Source organism: Arachis hypogaea, chromosome 13 (assembly GCF_003086295.3).
Source record: "Arachis hypogaea cultivar Tifrunner chromosome 13, arahy.Tifrunner.gnm2.J5K5, whole genome shotgun sequence".
Classification (NCBI taxonomy): Eukaryota; Viridiplantae; Streptophyta; class Magnoliopsida; order Fabales; family Fabaceae; genus Arachis; species Arachis hypogaea.
Window position 1 is genome coordinate 100,885,416 of NC_092048.1, and position 8,011 is coordinate 100,893,426.

Genomic DNA, 8,011 nt, shown 5'->3' on the forward strand with positions numbered 1-8,011 from the left:
AGAATGGCTAAGATCAGAAATGGGGAGTTCATTAGGCTCAGGAGATGTTGCATTCTCCAGATCAATTTCATTTTCATCTCTTCCTCAATCAATGCATTCATTGATCTCCTTGGCAATCTTAAGTGATCGAATTACAATTCCTTGTAATTCAATCTCTCAAATTTTGATCAATAGCCAATTCCTTGGTCAATTGCTCATGAGAAGAGATGAAGTATGGTCACTGATTATACCACATGCATTTCCCAAATCAAGTATTGAGAGGATTATAGTCACATATCCATCCAAACCCAATTTGGTCCAACATGAGAAAGCATTTCTAGTATGATCTCTTCCATCCTCTTTCAAGGTTCAGAAGAGATCCAAGTTTGAATAACTTCTTTTCCAAGATAACTATCCAATTGGATGAAGATCGAAAGCTTTCAAGTAAAATCAAGAAAACAGATAGAAGAAGAATAATGAAAACTAGTATTGATCCATCAAATTACAACAGAGCTCCCTAACCCAATGAAAGGGGTTTAGTTGTTCATATCTCTAGAAAATAAAAGCAAAGATGGAGAATACATCATGAAAATAAAACTAGAAGTGCAGAGAATGGCAAAATACAGAGAGTAGTTTTTCCCCTAATTTTTTCTCATCAATTCAAAGCTACTCCTATATATACTACTCTTCTGATCTTCTAGTTGGCTTCTCAAGTCTTGGGTATGGGCCTTTGGATCTTGAGTTTGAAGCAGTTATCTTCTTCATTGGGCTTAGCTTTACTTGCAGAGAGAAAGTGTGAAGTGGGCAGGGACTTTAGCTCAGGATGTTAGTGGTGTTAACGTTAAGTGAAAATGTGGGTTCGAGAACGTTAGTGACAATCACCTTTTTCACTAACGTTGCTTACCCAAGTTAGAGCCATGTTAACCTCAACGTTAGTGGCACAAAAGTTGCCACTAACGTTGCCTCTTGGTCCTTCGCACACGTTATTGGGACTTACCTTTCCCAATAACGTTGAAAAGCCTCCCCCTTTCTTATGTTAGAGTCCACGTTAACTTAGTTAACGTGGCTCTTAACGTTAGCTTGCCAACCTTCGAGAATGTTAGTGACACTTACCTTTGTCACTAACGTTCCAATGTGCCCCTATCTCCCACGTTAGAGTCCATGTTAACTAGGTTAACGTGGCCTCTAACGTAGCAATGCTAGCCATCTCCAACGTTAGTGACAAAGGTGAATGTCACTAACGTTGGCTCATCATCTCTCTTCCTCACGTTAGCTTCCACGTTAACTAAGTTAACGTGGGAGTTAACGTGGCTCATTGTGGCTTGTGTGGTTCATTCCAACGTTAGTGACAAAGTTAGGTGTCACTAACGTTGGCGATCATATACTTTCTCCACGTTGGCTTCCATGTTAACTAAGTTAACGTGGAAGTTAACGTGGCTTGTGGAGGCTTGGCCAACGTTAGTGATAAAGTTAAATGTCACTAACGTTAGCTTCTCTTTTGCTTCTTAACGTTAGAAGCCACGTTAACTAAGTTAACGTGGCAACTAACGTGGCCACTTATGAGCTTGGCCCAACATTAGTGACAAAGGTAAGTGTCACTAACGTTGGCTCCATTTTCTTTCCTCCACGTTAGAGTTCACGTTAACTTAGTTAACGTGGCTCTTAACGTGGGCTATGATGGCTTTGAGGACGTTATTGGCGATTACTTTTCTCATTAACTTTGCAAGCTAGCTCCCATTCCTTCATTAGAAGTCACGTTAGTGAGACTAACGTGGCTGCTAACGTGGTTCTTCCTTGCTTCCTTTGTCCTGAAATCAAGCAATAAAGTGCATCAAAGTTCTAGTCCAAGTCATGGGAAATGCAACATCCAATTTGTCATTAATTTCATACAAAATCCTCATGAAATCATGTAAGGTGCACCATGTATGCTTGAATTAAGATGTAAGTGAATATCTACCCAAAACTAGCTTATTTTCTAAGGAAATGCATGAAACTATCCTAAAAACAGTAAAGAAAAGGTCAGTGAAACTGGCCAAAATGTCCTGACATCACAACACCAAACTTAAAGCTTGCTTGTCCCTAAGCAAGTATTGGAACAAGAGAATGATGAATGGAATGCCAAGAGAAATGAGTCATTCTTATGGAGGTCATGTCCCTGGTTTTATGGTGGTTTCATGCATAGCAACTTAGGTTCATTCCTGGATTTCAGACCTTTATCATGTCCTAGAATACTCACTGTGATTGCATCCCATGAGACTTTTATTCATTGATCCTTTTGTTGTCATTTCAGGGCTTATTTGTGTTCTTAAGCTAAGTGCTCTATAAGGAGGCAACTTTTTAAAATAAGCTTTCAGCCAACACTCCCGAATCAGTTGGTTCAAGGTGCTAGGTGTTGAAGCACCCCTAAGGACTTACTTCCTCAAGTCTTTCCCCCATACATACACACCACAGGCACATGGTTTGTTTATTTTCTTTCTTGAGACCTTGGTGTCCAGCACCTCTTTGGGTTACTAAATGCTCTGTAGTGAGGGTTACTCTTGATAGTGGACTTTCAGCTGATAATCCCGAGTTAGTTAACCCAAGTTACCAAGTGATAAGGCACCCCTAAGAGCTTATTCATCCAATTAAATCCCTCACACAGGAACACCACAGACACATGCTTCAAGATTAAAACCATTGGTACCTAGCCTTATTGCTTACTCTTTTTCTTTTATTTTTCCACTTTCATTTTTCTTTTCCCCTTTTTCTTATTAGGATCTTGTTATTTAGCTAGTCTCATGGGGTGTGTTCAAAGCATAGTATTCATGATAGATAGTTGTCTTCCCACCTTGTGGTTGAACCAACTTAGCTAACTTATGATCACACCATAAAATCATGAACTTACTCCATAGTATGAGCTCCACTCTGGTCTTTTGTAAACACTCATTCTCTTTTTATTTGATTTAAAGGAACAAGCATACAAGTAAGCCTAGTGATGATGCAGTGACATAAAGACTAGCAAGCATGGACCTCTTCAACACAAAACTTAAAAGACAAAATAAAAAATTTAAACTAACATGGAAGCAAGTTCTATTTCATACAAGATCTTCCTTATTTAAATCATAGAGAAAGATGGACCAAAGAAGGAACTCCACCACCTTTTACTCATGTGGTTGCCCATGCTCTCCTCCTTGCTTGTCCTCCTTGTGTCCTCTTGCATTTCCTCGCATCCGTGCCAATCTTGCTTGCTTCCAATCCTCAAGTGCCTTCCTTACTGATTCATGACTCTCTTCCACCTTTTGTCTTTCTTCTCGTGCTAATTCATCCCTCATTTCTTCGTACCTTGTAATTCCTGGATGCAATATAAGCAGCTATCCCACTAAGTAACCGAGCCTGGCTTGAGTGTTTATATGATGCCCAGTCTCGCTTAGGTAAACTCCTTCTGCGAATGCCCTTGCTCGTCCAGTAGTTCTGCCTGTTCTATTTGTCTTCGATGCATCTCATGTATGTGTGCACCTTGATGTGCTTGGATGTTGATTAGCCTCTGGATGGAATGTTGTTGTTCATTTTGCCTTTGTTCCATCCTGTGGAATGTTTCACTCCATTGTTGTCCTTGACTCAATTGTTGCTCCAACATTTGCTTTTGCCACTCCCCTTGTTGAGTCATCCATCTTGAGAGTGATTCCTCTTACTACCCCATCATTTGTAGTTGAAGCTCTTTCTGTGCTCCTTGGCTTTCCAAATATTTTCGAGATAGGCCATCAATAGCTTCCTGCAGTTGGTGCATATCCAAGGTGATTGGTGCTTGCCCTTCTAAGACTTGTCCTTCTACTACTTGAGGGGCTGGCCTCTTCCTTTGCTTCCGTTGAGGCAGGGGGGATGCGGTAGCATGCATTCGTCGAACGGTTATTGGAATGCCCTCTTTTATCCACACGGGGTCCTCATCTTCAAACACCACCCCCAGCTTTCTTGCACAGTCGGTAAATAGTGCTGGGGTAACCTAACGTTCCTCTTGAGTCGCTTTTCTCTGCCATTTTTCTAATGCCTTCTGCTATGAGTTCATGAACCTTGATCTCTCCTCCTTTGAGTATACAGTACACCATTGTGGCTCTCTTGAGATTCATTTCCGAGTTGTTCCCTGCTGGGAGGATGGACCTCCTTACAATTTCGAACCACCCTTTTGCTTCCGGGGTGAGATCTGCTCTCTTGATGAACCTTGGTCTCCTATCCACATATCTTTCCCAGTCAGCTCCTGGTACACAAATGTCTTGCACAATCTCGTCATGATTGGGGTTATTGTCCATTCTTGAATGATAACTCTCTTCTTCAAATGGTATAGACCGTAGCTTTAATGCCCTCATGACACTCATGGGACCGAAATCCACAATCTTTCCTCTCACAAAGCTTGTATACAACTCGTCAGCCTTATCATATCGGACCGTATTTGCATAAAATTCTCTTACAAGATTTGCATTCACCTTAATGACCGGATCAGTGAGGAGCTCCCATCTTCTCTTTTCTACCTTCTTTGTGATTTCGGGGCACTCAGTTTTCTTAACTTGAAACCCCAGCTCATAGATGATCTCCTTATCCACCATCCACCCGTATTGCAATGCATGGTGCAAGCTTCTAAATCTCTTTTCATCATACGGGTGTTGCTCCATAGGTTCCTTTCCCTGCCTTCTTTTAGAGCTCGAAGATGTCATGAATGATAGTTAATGTGTGAAGGTGGTAAGGGTGTAGAGACTTTTGGTTGTTTAGGGTTGATTGCAGTGAAGGGAATGAGGGAGAATGTGTCTAATGTGGTGTGAGGTGCTTGGTTTCGAAAGGAAGAGGTGTGAAGATTGGGCGTGGAGTGTGAAGGTGGGGTACGGAACAAAGGTCACTTATATAGAGGAGTTGTGAGTGAATGGAAGGTGTGGATTGACGGAGTGGTTGCTTGATGGATGGTTGGGGTTGTGCATGGAGAAAGGACAAGGATCATCACTTTATAAGGGTTATTGGTTCGGTCTTCAAGGGTCCCATTCTTTTCCATGTTGTATGGCAACATTTTCCAATGCGTTCCCTTTTGAGAACAAGTGTGTAGTCCCTCTTCATGAAGTGGCCGATCCTTCCTCATTTCATTATCCAATCAATCCCCTTCAATGCTCCTCTCCTTTTCCCTATAAAAATAAGAAAAATTAATATCATAAAAATTCAAAATTTATGGCTAGAATAATAAAGAAAAAGGATTGGATTGTTTATTCATGAACACCAACTAACTAACTAACTGTGTATCCTTATATGCATATTCGTGGCATCTTGGGGTGACACCAAACTTAGTTTGGAGCACTGTGATGAAAAGTTTTGTTCAAAGCTCCAAGACTAGCATGCTCTGAGTTGCATTCATGCTTTCTTGGCATGCTTTGAATACCAAACTTGTTCTTCACTATATACTGCATAATAAGGATTTCACCAAGTGTTTGTCGAGTTTGGGTTGGAATTCATGAATATTGACTTATTCACTATTAAAAGCATATAAAACATGGGTTGCCTCCCATGAAGCGCTTCTTTAGCGTCACTAGCTTGACGTTTCTCCTTCATCAGGGAGGTTGATAATGCTTCAAGTCCTCCCCTCTTGCCTTGGACTTATATCCATTGGTTGTATCAATGATCTCTACATGTTCCAAGGAAAGAACTCTATTGATAGTGAAGACCTTAGGTAGCTGAGATGGTACAGTGGGGAGATCAGGGGGGATATCTGGGAAGTAAGCTGAGATCACTTTATCCCCTGGAGAGAAGTCCTCGGTAGGGATCTTCTTGTTCCTCCACCTCCTTGGTACCTTCTTCTTTGTTCCTTTTGATGTTGTCTTGCCCTTTGTGACTTCTTCTTCTAAGGGAATTTTGTTGTTGTCTTCACATGTCTCTGGTGGTTTAGGTTCCTCCAGCTTTTCCTTGAGCTGTGACAACTACTTATTTCCTTGTTCATCAAGCAAGGGCTTTCCCAGCTGGGCTGGTTGTTCTTCAATGCTTGCTTCCTTTTTCAGTATCTCATTATGATCTTTGCTTGGTTTTTTGTTCTCTTGGTCTGCTTCTTGTGAGAGTTTGAAGACATTAAAACTGAGTCGTTCATCATGGATCCTCAATATTAGCTCCCCTCGCTCAACATCTATGAGTGCTCTGGCTGTAATTAGGAATGGTCTTCCCAATATGATTGGGTGAGTGTGACTCTCTTCCATGTCCAGGATGACGAAGTCTGTGGGAAGAAAGTATTTCCCAACCTTTACCAACACATTTTCCACCACTCCTATTGCTTGTTTTTGAGTTTTGTCAGCCAGCCTGATGACTACATCTGTGGGCATTATCTCATTGATCTGCAGCCTCTTCACCAGGGATAAGGGCATTAAGTTGATGCTTGCTCCCAAATCGCAGAGTGCTCTATCAAACATTGTTTCTCCTATGGCACAGGGGATGTGAAAACTCCCTGGGTCCTTTCTTTTTGTAGGCAACTCTGGTTGAATGAGGGCGCTGCACTCCTTGTTCATTACTATAGTTTGGCCTCCTTTGAGTGAGCTTTTCCTAGGGAGCAGTTCCTTCATGTATTTGATGTATGCAGGCATTTGTTGGATGGTCTTGATGAATGGTATGTTGACATGCAGAGATGCAAACAAGTCAAGAAATCTTGAGTATATTCTCTTCTCAACAGCACCATTGAGTCGTTGGGGAAAGGGTGCATAAAGTCTCAGCAGCTTCTGTTGTGAGATTTCTGGTTCTTGGTGATATTTTTCCTCCTTCTCTGTTGAGGTATCTCCAGGTTGTTCTGCCGACTTGTTTGGCTTGGCCTCAATCTCCTTATCACTTATAGTGACCATCTTGCAATCTTCCCATCTTACTTTCTTTGTTTCACCTCTCGGATTCTTCTCTGTGTCACTTGGGAATCCGTCTGTAGGTTTGGAAATCTGCTCAGAGAGATACCCCACTTGGGATTCCAACCTCTTGATTGTGTCTCCTTGGTTCTTGAAATTGGCTCGCACTTCCTCCTTGAATGCCTTGTTGTCTTGAATCTCTTTGCCTATGCCTTCAAGTATATTCTCAATCCTTGAGAGTCTATCATCAAATGATGGTAGATTGGGATTAGATGTGGAAGGATGAGGAAGGTTATTTTGGCCTTGGTAAAGGTGTTGAGAGGGTTGGTTATGTAGGTGCTGATATGGTCTAGATGTGAAATGTTGGTGGGCTGCATTGTTGTTGGGATTTGATCGTCTTTGATCTATGCCTTGGTCTTGTTGATTTCCCCACCCAAAGTTTGGGTGATTCCTCCATCCAGGGTTATAGGTCTTCGAGTATGGATCATGGTTTTGCCTAGGTGAATTCCCAATGTAGTTGGCTTGCTCCTGACTATCCTCTGCTTCTTCATTCACTCCTTCTTGGGTTGTTGATGAAGTATTGATTGCTGCTACTTGGTTCCTCTCCATCTTCTTGGTGAGGTCAGCCAGCTGCTGGGTAATGAGCTTGTTTTGGGCCAGCAGAGCATCTACATTGTTTAGCTACATTACTCCTCTAGTGTTGCCTTTTTCAGAAGCATAGAAATAGTCATTCTCTGCTACTGTTTCAATGACATCTATGGCTTCCTCAATAGTCTTCTTCTTGTTCAAAGATCCTCCTGATGAATGGTCTACAGCCTTCTTTGATTCATATGACAGACATTCATAGAAAATGTGCAGCTGCACCCATTCGTTGAACATGTCAGGTGGACACCTCCTTGTCAGGTCCTTAAACCTCTCCCATGCATCATAAAGAGTCTCACCATCTTGTTGCCTGAAAGTTTGGACCTCAGCTCTCAGCCTATTGATTCGTTGAGGGGGGTATAATCGTGCTAAGAATTTGTTCACCACATCTTCCCAAGTTGTCAAGCTCTCCTTCGGGAAGGACTCCAGCCACTTGGCTGCCTTATCCTTGAGTGAGAATGGAAATAAGAGCAGTCTATAGGCGTCAGGATGAACACCATTAGACTTCACTGTGTCACATATTCTCAGGAAGGTGGTTAGATGTTGATTGGGGTCTTCTTGGACAT

General features: G+C 41.9%; 1 non-coding gene across 1 annotated transcript; it reads left to right on the top strand.

The window, feature by feature from the left end:
• Positions 1-7,680: 7,680 nt before the first annotated feature.
• On the top strand, positions 7,681-7,784 carry LOC112739598 (small nucleolar RNA R71). Its single transcript, XR_003170528.1, has one exon. It is a non-coding gene; the product is annotated as a small nucleolar RNA R71 (small nucleolar RNA).
• The last annotated feature ends 227 nt before the right edge of the window (positions 7,785-8,011 follow it).